Source organism: Thermobia domestica, chromosome 7, assembly GCF_964235325.1.
Source record: "Thermobia domestica chromosome 7, izTheDome1.hap1.1, whole genome shotgun sequence".
In the NCBI taxonomy this organism is placed as follows: Eukaryota; Metazoa; Arthropoda; class Insecta; order Zygentoma; family Lepismatidae; genus Thermobia; species Thermobia domestica.
The window spans coordinates 234,322,923-234,330,529 of record NC_137460.1 but is presented as its reverse complement, the minus strand read 5'-3'; the positions used below and the strand labels follow the sequence as shown (position 1 = coordinate 234,330,529).

Genomic DNA, 7,607 nt, shown 5'->3' with positions numbered 1-7,607 from the left:
CTCTATACATTTTCTACGGAATTTATTTACTTTCTGACCATTAAACTTGTCTTTGTGGTTCTTTATTGATATATTCATAAAGCTTAGTTTTCATTATTCATATTGTGTGTGTTATTACACTTCTTAAATTTTCTGTTTCTTTTTCGCAGGTATTCTCGTTTCAATAGCATAGGTGTGCGAACACTTTCTGCGCTCACTGTATGTACAGTAAATACAAATTTATAATTTTTGACTTTACGAAGTATACAATGTAATTGTTCAATAATTAACACAAGCAGGCATTCATTAATTTATATTAATATAATAATTAACAAAACTAATAAGCGGGTGATTGATGACTCAGTGGTAGAGTTTTCATCTATGGTATTCTAACCCAGGACATGAGGGTTTTCGATGGCTAAGTTTGTGTTCGAAAATTTTCCCGGTGGTACTCTTGGTTCCCTTTCTTATATTTGTTCCATCATCACTCATTAACGAATTTAGTTTATCAAAACTCTATAGCCATATATTCATTCTCTCCGTCAGTGAACCAAACAGTCTCAAGAACTATCTGATGGATTACCAATCAATTTTGGCCATGATGTACAGAGTCAATAGTTAAGAATCGAGTTCCCTGATGAATGTAATATTCAAACCGGAAGCGGTACAAATCAACCATTTCCGGTTTTAACGTTAATCATTATATAGTAAATATGGTAATAGATAGCGAGAAGCGGTTTCCAGTAATCGACATATATAGAAATAACATTCATGTAGATAGAATGTTACCCAGTTTGTGCATCTGCTGAAAATAATGAGCTTAGGTATTTAGAGAGCATTTTCCGCTTTAGAAAATGTGTGCTTGGTAAAGAATGTAGAGAATTACCTGAGTCAGACGCATAGCTAGAATATGGTAATAGGAAGGGGGGGGGGGGTCTGTCACGAAATACTGTGGTTATTTACCAGGGGCTCAATCATTCTAAACTATTTTATTGGCAACATATATTGGTTCGTTTAGCCAAGATTTCTAATGAGTGCATGATATGAAATACTGTGGTTACACACCAGAGGCTCGATCAATCTAAATATTTTACTGACAACATATCCATATTGATTGGTTAGGACAATAAAATGAGGATATATTAGTAAGTATTTTAATAAGAAGCTATGAAGAAATCTCGAGTAAAAGAATATAAAAAAAGTATTGAAAAAGATATCGTCTTCCGAGGTCATTCGAACGGTGTCGAGAATTTTGCGTCTGGGAAATTTGCGCCCTACCTCAAGAACAGGGAAAATTGCGCCTGCGATGTACCTCCACCGGAAAGTTTGAGCCCTGCGAAATAAAAGAACCTATTGGAGCTTACGCATTTCCTCGGAGGAGCTGACATTACAACATAAACAATCCTCCCCCCACAACCATGCCATTTGTGATTTATTTTCATTGTGGCTATATAAGGGAAGAATAAACTTCAATATAAGCCAAAAGAACACAACGGATCAACGCAATCACTGCTTCTTCCAGGGATGATTTTGGGGGAACACTGGCCTCCCCAGAGCTCTCAGAGTGCCCCCTCGGAGGAGACCAAAATAATACGTCTATAATATAATAATAAATAGAATAGTACCAGCAGTGACCCCCCTCCGGAATACTAAATGTGCCCCCCGGAACATTTTTCCTGAAAGAACGACTGAACGCAATTGTGTGTTTGAAGTGTAATTCCAGCAAGTAAACACACTGTACATAGTTTTCTTGATAATATTACTGAACAGATTTTACATTCACTTTACATTTTCTTTTCTATATTTTGTGTCCTGTAAAGCCAAACAACTCGCAAGGATTGTGAACAGAGATATCTGGGTAGAGCCAAACAGCCTTTTGTAGATTAAATTATACTCTTTGATTATATTAATAAATAATTATATATCAGTCATTTATACGTTTATTGTAAATTTTGTAGTATATTGAAAAATTGTATTTGTATGGATTGCCCTTTAGTGAACTAAAATTGTATTTTTTTCATTTGTTCGGAATATTATAACGGATTGAGTAACTCACTGAGACGATGAGAGGCAAGCCTAGTTCAAATGCGAGTGGAAGTTACTTTACACAATACAATAATAAGTTGAATTGTAGGGCGCTAACATCCCAGTGCAAATATATAGCCGGCGCATTTTCCCCTCTTTATGGGGTAGGGCGCAAACATTCCAGTGCAAATATATTGCGAGCGCATTTTTTCCTATTTTTGTGGTAGGGCGAAAATTTCCCGGGCGCAAAATTCTCGCATTCAAGGAAAATATAATGTCCGTGAAGTTGACAAGCCACTTATGTCAGACTCCAATTTCGACTTTAAACGTCGCTAGTGTTACGTTAGTGTTCGATAGTGACGCAAATCGTTAGTACTCCAACTGCATGCCAACACGTCCACTTCTAAGAATCATCTCAAAAATGAGGTTAACCGTTAGAGCAAGTAAATGCTCATTGGTGCCATTAACATTAACGTTAATGCCTCCATCGTACGGCCCTTTGAGTAATAATAACACCACGTTTTTTGCTAGTCTCAATGCGTCCCTATATTCGCGCGAACATTCTGACGTGCCCAAGTTAGTTACTTTTTTGGGGGGGGACTATTGTTTATCTGTTATTGTTTATTGTTTATTGCTAATCTGCAGAGTAGTCCTTACATTAATATGCCATTGTCCTTGATAATCATTGCGTATTTACAAGCAATTTGTTATTACTGTTAGAAGATATCAAAAAACAACAGATAAAATCTACTACTTAACGGTTCATATTTTTCTTTTACAGTACATAAACGATTAATAATAATAATAATAATAATAATAGTAATAATAATAATAATAATAATAATAATAATAATAATAATAATAATAATAATAATAATAATAATAATAATAATAATAATAAGACTATTCCAGCATAAAAGTTATCAATTGCATCACACTGGCAACAAGCGACGCATATTTTAACTTCATAAAAAATCGTTTCTCACGATTTTCTGGAAAACTACGATGATAACATCTTCATTATGTCAAGTTGTTTATCTCAGTGTGATATATGTCTTACCTCTGGACAATATCACAGTAAAACAAAAATTAAATATTAGGAGTACATCGTACTTTTGGACTACATCTCATTAACCATGGGAAGATTGAGTAGTGTATACTTTAGGATGTAAGTTTCAGCTTAACTTGCATCATACATTCTTAGGATTACAAAAAGGAAATTTGTTCGTTTGCATTTGAACAAAATTCTTAGGATTACAAAAAGAAAAAATAATTTTTCCGAATTCCGGAATTTTTCCGAAATCCGGATTTTTTCCGAATTCCGGATTTTTTCCGAAATCCGAATTTTTTCAGAATTCCGGATTTTTTCCGAATTCCGGAATTTTTCAGAAATCCGGAATTTTCCGTAAATCCGGAATTTTTCCGAATTCCGGAATTTTTCCGAATTCTGGAATTTTTCTGAATTCCGGAATTTTTCCGATTTTACTTTCCGGATTCCGGAAAGTAAAAATTCCGGAATTGGCCATCCCTAATATATATATATATATATATATATATACACCTCCGCCTACAGCTGCAGGACGTTATACGGCCCGCAAGAAAATTCCCGAAAATGCAAATTAGCAGTAAGTGAAAGTAAACAAGAAAAAAACAAGAAACAAACTTCCCGTTGCTTTCAGCTCACAAAAACCTCTACACAATGACGCAAACCTGTACGGAAAAAACCTCAACCTAATACGAAAACAACGGATTCTTTGCACAAAAACCGCAAAGCAATCACGCTAGATCTGCTACTACTGCATACTTCTCTCAAACATTTGCACATCGCTAAACGCCTAATGTCAATAAAGGCAGAAGAACAACAAACAGGTACGTTCTTTTTTATTTTCGTATCACTCGCGAAGTAAATGAAAGTGGGTTTGTTACCCCCTTTTTAAGTTCGTAGATACTCAATGAATAATCCCTAAAAGTATGAGCGTCCAGCTCCTTCTGGAACTGCTCCGGTCTTACGTATATTATATCCTATGTGAATTCATGTTATCTTTGTTATTTCAACGTAAATTGTCTATACTTACCTCGCCCCCCCCCCTCTGTCCGAAATAATCGTAATATACAAAATTTCCATCAATAACTTATTGGGGGATGCTGAAATTACATTAATCCAGAAATTTGCAAATTAATTTTAGGGTTAAATTCCAAAGTTGGGCGTCCGTTTCCAGAGAAATTTTTAAAATTTAGAGGAAATATATGGATAATTTGATCGTTTGAGTGCTTGATAATATATAATAGTCTCGAAAAATCTGTTTATTTGTTATATATAAGTGGTTATAAACATGGGACTATATGGCGAGCGGAGGGAACTACTTGGCGCAAGGTAACCGAACAGTTGCATTGTGGGAAAGAAACGAGCACATATGTTACCAATATGGCGAATGTACAAGGGCAATGAACTAGCAGTTTTAACATTTGTGAAGGAATACATTGATAACGAGCAAAATCTTTTAAAAGTTTGTGAAGAGCACGTATTAATGAACCTAATAACAAATTGCAGAAAGTGTGGATTTATGCCTTAATTTTAGTACGGTACTTTCGTGTAATATGTAATTAGCGGTGATCTAGTGGTTTGAAAAAACGGAAAGCTACCATGATTATGTATGAAAACATTGGACCTTATGCAGAGTCGTTCTGGCGCGTGATTAGTGCCATAGTAAAGAGTTCGACTAACATATGTTTCCTGCAGTAGTCAGGCCTTTAGTATAAAGCTAATCATACGTCAAAAGTGACTCTGCATAAGGCGGATTATATCCAAATTCTACGTAGAGTACTGGTTTACAATCTGGAGCGATTTTTTTTTTTTTTTGCTGGATATGAGTAGTGCGTCCGTAGGGAGCAGACGTGTCAGCGATGGAGGATTGTAAATAAACGACGATGATAACACTCACTCATTTTAACCGTTAACATAATGCTTGTAATAATTCAACACTAGTAATATTAAACTTGGAAATAAAATACTGGTTTCCTACACTAGGGGGCGCGGTGGCCCAGTGGTAGAGCGTTCATCTCCGGTCCGTGCTTCGGGTCCCTGGTTCGATCCTAGTTCGCGCCGTGTTAACTTTGTAGTCTACAAACCGTGCTCGTGGGTTTTCTCGGAGTTCTTCCGTTTCCTTCTACTTTCTTCATTCCATCATTTCACTCATCTCTCATCATCACCGTCTCTAACCTAGCCGGCATAGACGTGGGACGTAAAATTTAAAGATTTCATTTTTTGGTTTCCTGCACTGTGGACAACGCTCTTTCATATGCAATGAATCATTTTGCGTTAAGTTCTAATAAACTCTGCCACAATGACTGAAACGTGGCAAAATTTATCTTTTAAAAAAATGTTGAGCGTGGTTGTTGTAAAGTATGATAGAATAAGAAAAGAGTAGAAATAAACGTGCAGATTAACTGTATGGATCCGTACATAAATTTGTAAAATCTACACTTTTTTCCCTCTGCATTCACTTCTTGTACCTCCAGCAAACAGTTTTGAAATGTGCACTTGCAATCCCGGTGCAGATTCACTTCAAGAGCTTCTGTGCAAAATCACTAAAATAACCTTTGCTGGGTGGCCACTAAAACACTCAATGCTATGTAACCGAGTCCGGGCAGGAGCGTAGCGAGAGGAGCAGGTGTGTCGACGATGGTGAGTATACGCGTAAATGAGGAGAGGGGAAAGCCACTGCATTGCCGATAGCAACACATGTGTTTGGCTCCTACATTTACAGCTTCACACAGGCGTAGTATTTCTGAGTAGATTCACTTCAGGAACGTCTAAATTTTATTAGTGTAGAAATACTACAAAAGTGATTTTTTTTTTTTTTTTTTTTTACGACTGTCTATAAAATGAACTTTTGCCTGTCTTAGGAACTTTCATAAGGGGTTCCAGAAATTAGAAGTTAACGTGCGCTTGGAGTAGTGATAAATTCACCGTGCTTCAAAGGTTTTGCTGGTTGTCGCGGGGAGACTTTGTGGTAGCGGACAAAATACAACGCAAAGGCTTGCACTCACTTTGGTACACGTATACGGTGTTGCGCGTCTGAGGCAACAAACTGCTTTCAAGTAAGCGAATCCAGTTCATTACTTTGCTATGTGGGTTTCTTATGAACAATTTTGTGGTTAAAAGCCTTCAATTTTCGGTCATATATTTGTGCGTTTTTACAAATTGCACAGATCTCCAGATATTTTTACTACTTACACAAGTTTGTTTTTACAATAATATTTAGTTTGCTGATAGAAATATGTGGTTCAACATTTTAAATGAGAATCACATAAATCTTATTGTGACATTGCAGTGCGTTTACTTCAGTTTTTATTCCGTTTCTCAGTTCTTCTTTTCTGATGATTTCAAACCCTGCATATTATTAGAGATTCAATTTTCTATTATATAAATGAGTTTTTTAGACATTACTTCTTGTTAAGAAATAAACTTAGTAACAGATATCCACTTTTATGTGCGTCTATTTACAACTTGGCTCTGCAGGAGAATATGCCAACAGAATTAATATTCTTCATCAGGTTAAATTTAAAGACGTCACTGCTGGAAAATAAAAAATCTAACTAATGTTATCTTTATCCTTTATGCATTATACTGGGCAATTCTCGTACCGCTGTTATAGTTGTTACCGCGTGCGCGGGGTCCTTTGCGTCGTCCCCACTGCAGGATATTGAACACATTACGTTAGTAGGATTCTATGTTAAACTACATTTTATTGCTATTTACAAAACCAATAAAGAAGCACTGCTTTCTATTGCTATTGACGTAGGTAAAGTTTAATGACTCAAAGCGCATTTCACAAAAGAATAGGTTTTATATAGAATAGAATAAAATAAATAAACAAATATATCAATGTTCGTCTTATGTGTTACTTTTGTGTTTATAGTTGCCATACCAGAAGCTGATCAATTAGATAGGTGCCTTTTTTGTAAGGTCCATTAGATAGGTAATGTAACGTCAACTTACAATCGCTATGGTTTTGATTCAAATTCAACTATAACCGGAATTGAATTCTTTATGCTACTTAAAAAAAATGAAATGAAATCTTTGAGTTTTACGTCCCACGATTATGCCGGTTAGGCTAAAGGAGATGGTGATGAGTGACGAATGAAAATGGTGGAATGAAGAAAGTGGGAGGAAACGGAAGAATCCCGAGAAGACCCCCACACACGGTGTTTGTCCACCACAAAGTTCACTTGACGGGGGCTGGGATCGAGCCCGGAACCCCAAGCACCATAGGTGAATGCTCTACCACTGAGCCACCGCGGCCCCCTCATGCTACTTAGAGAAGCGTTAGTTTGAATAAAATTGAATGTTTATTTGACTGCTTCTGGCCTCCCGCTTTTACCAGTGGCTTACCATTTAAACTGTTAGAAATATGTTCGTGTGTATGTTATATTTTATTTGCCTATACAAATGACCCAGTTTTTATTATTATTATTATTATTATTATTATTATTATTATTATTATTATTATTTGAAATGCATGTTTTTAGTATGTCCTTGTAGATACCTTTTTTCTTTTATGGTTGTCAATCAAAGTTCGTTGTGGTTTAAGCTTTTATGG

At 36.0% G+C, this 7,607-nt stretch overlaps 1 protein-coding gene across 8 annotated transcripts in view; it reads left to right on the top strand.

The window, feature by feature from the left end:
• The first annotated feature begins 3,814 nt into the window (after positions 1–3,814).
• LOC145690745 (uncharacterized) overlaps positions 3,815–7,607 on the top strand; it is a 40,608-nt gene continuing 36,815 nt past the window's right edge. For 5 of the 8 annotated variants that reach the window (XR_014132268.1, XR_014132267.1, XM_081765944.1 and 2 more), the window contains exon 1: positions 3,815–3,873. The gene's annotated coding sequence lies outside the window, so the exon portion shown is untranslated. Of the gene's footprint in view, positions 3,874–4,420; positions 4,588–4,619; positions 5,690–7,607 lie in introns of those variants that run through there. The other 3 variants (XM_081765941.1, XM_081765940.1, XM_081765942.1) reach the window with 3 other exon arrangements.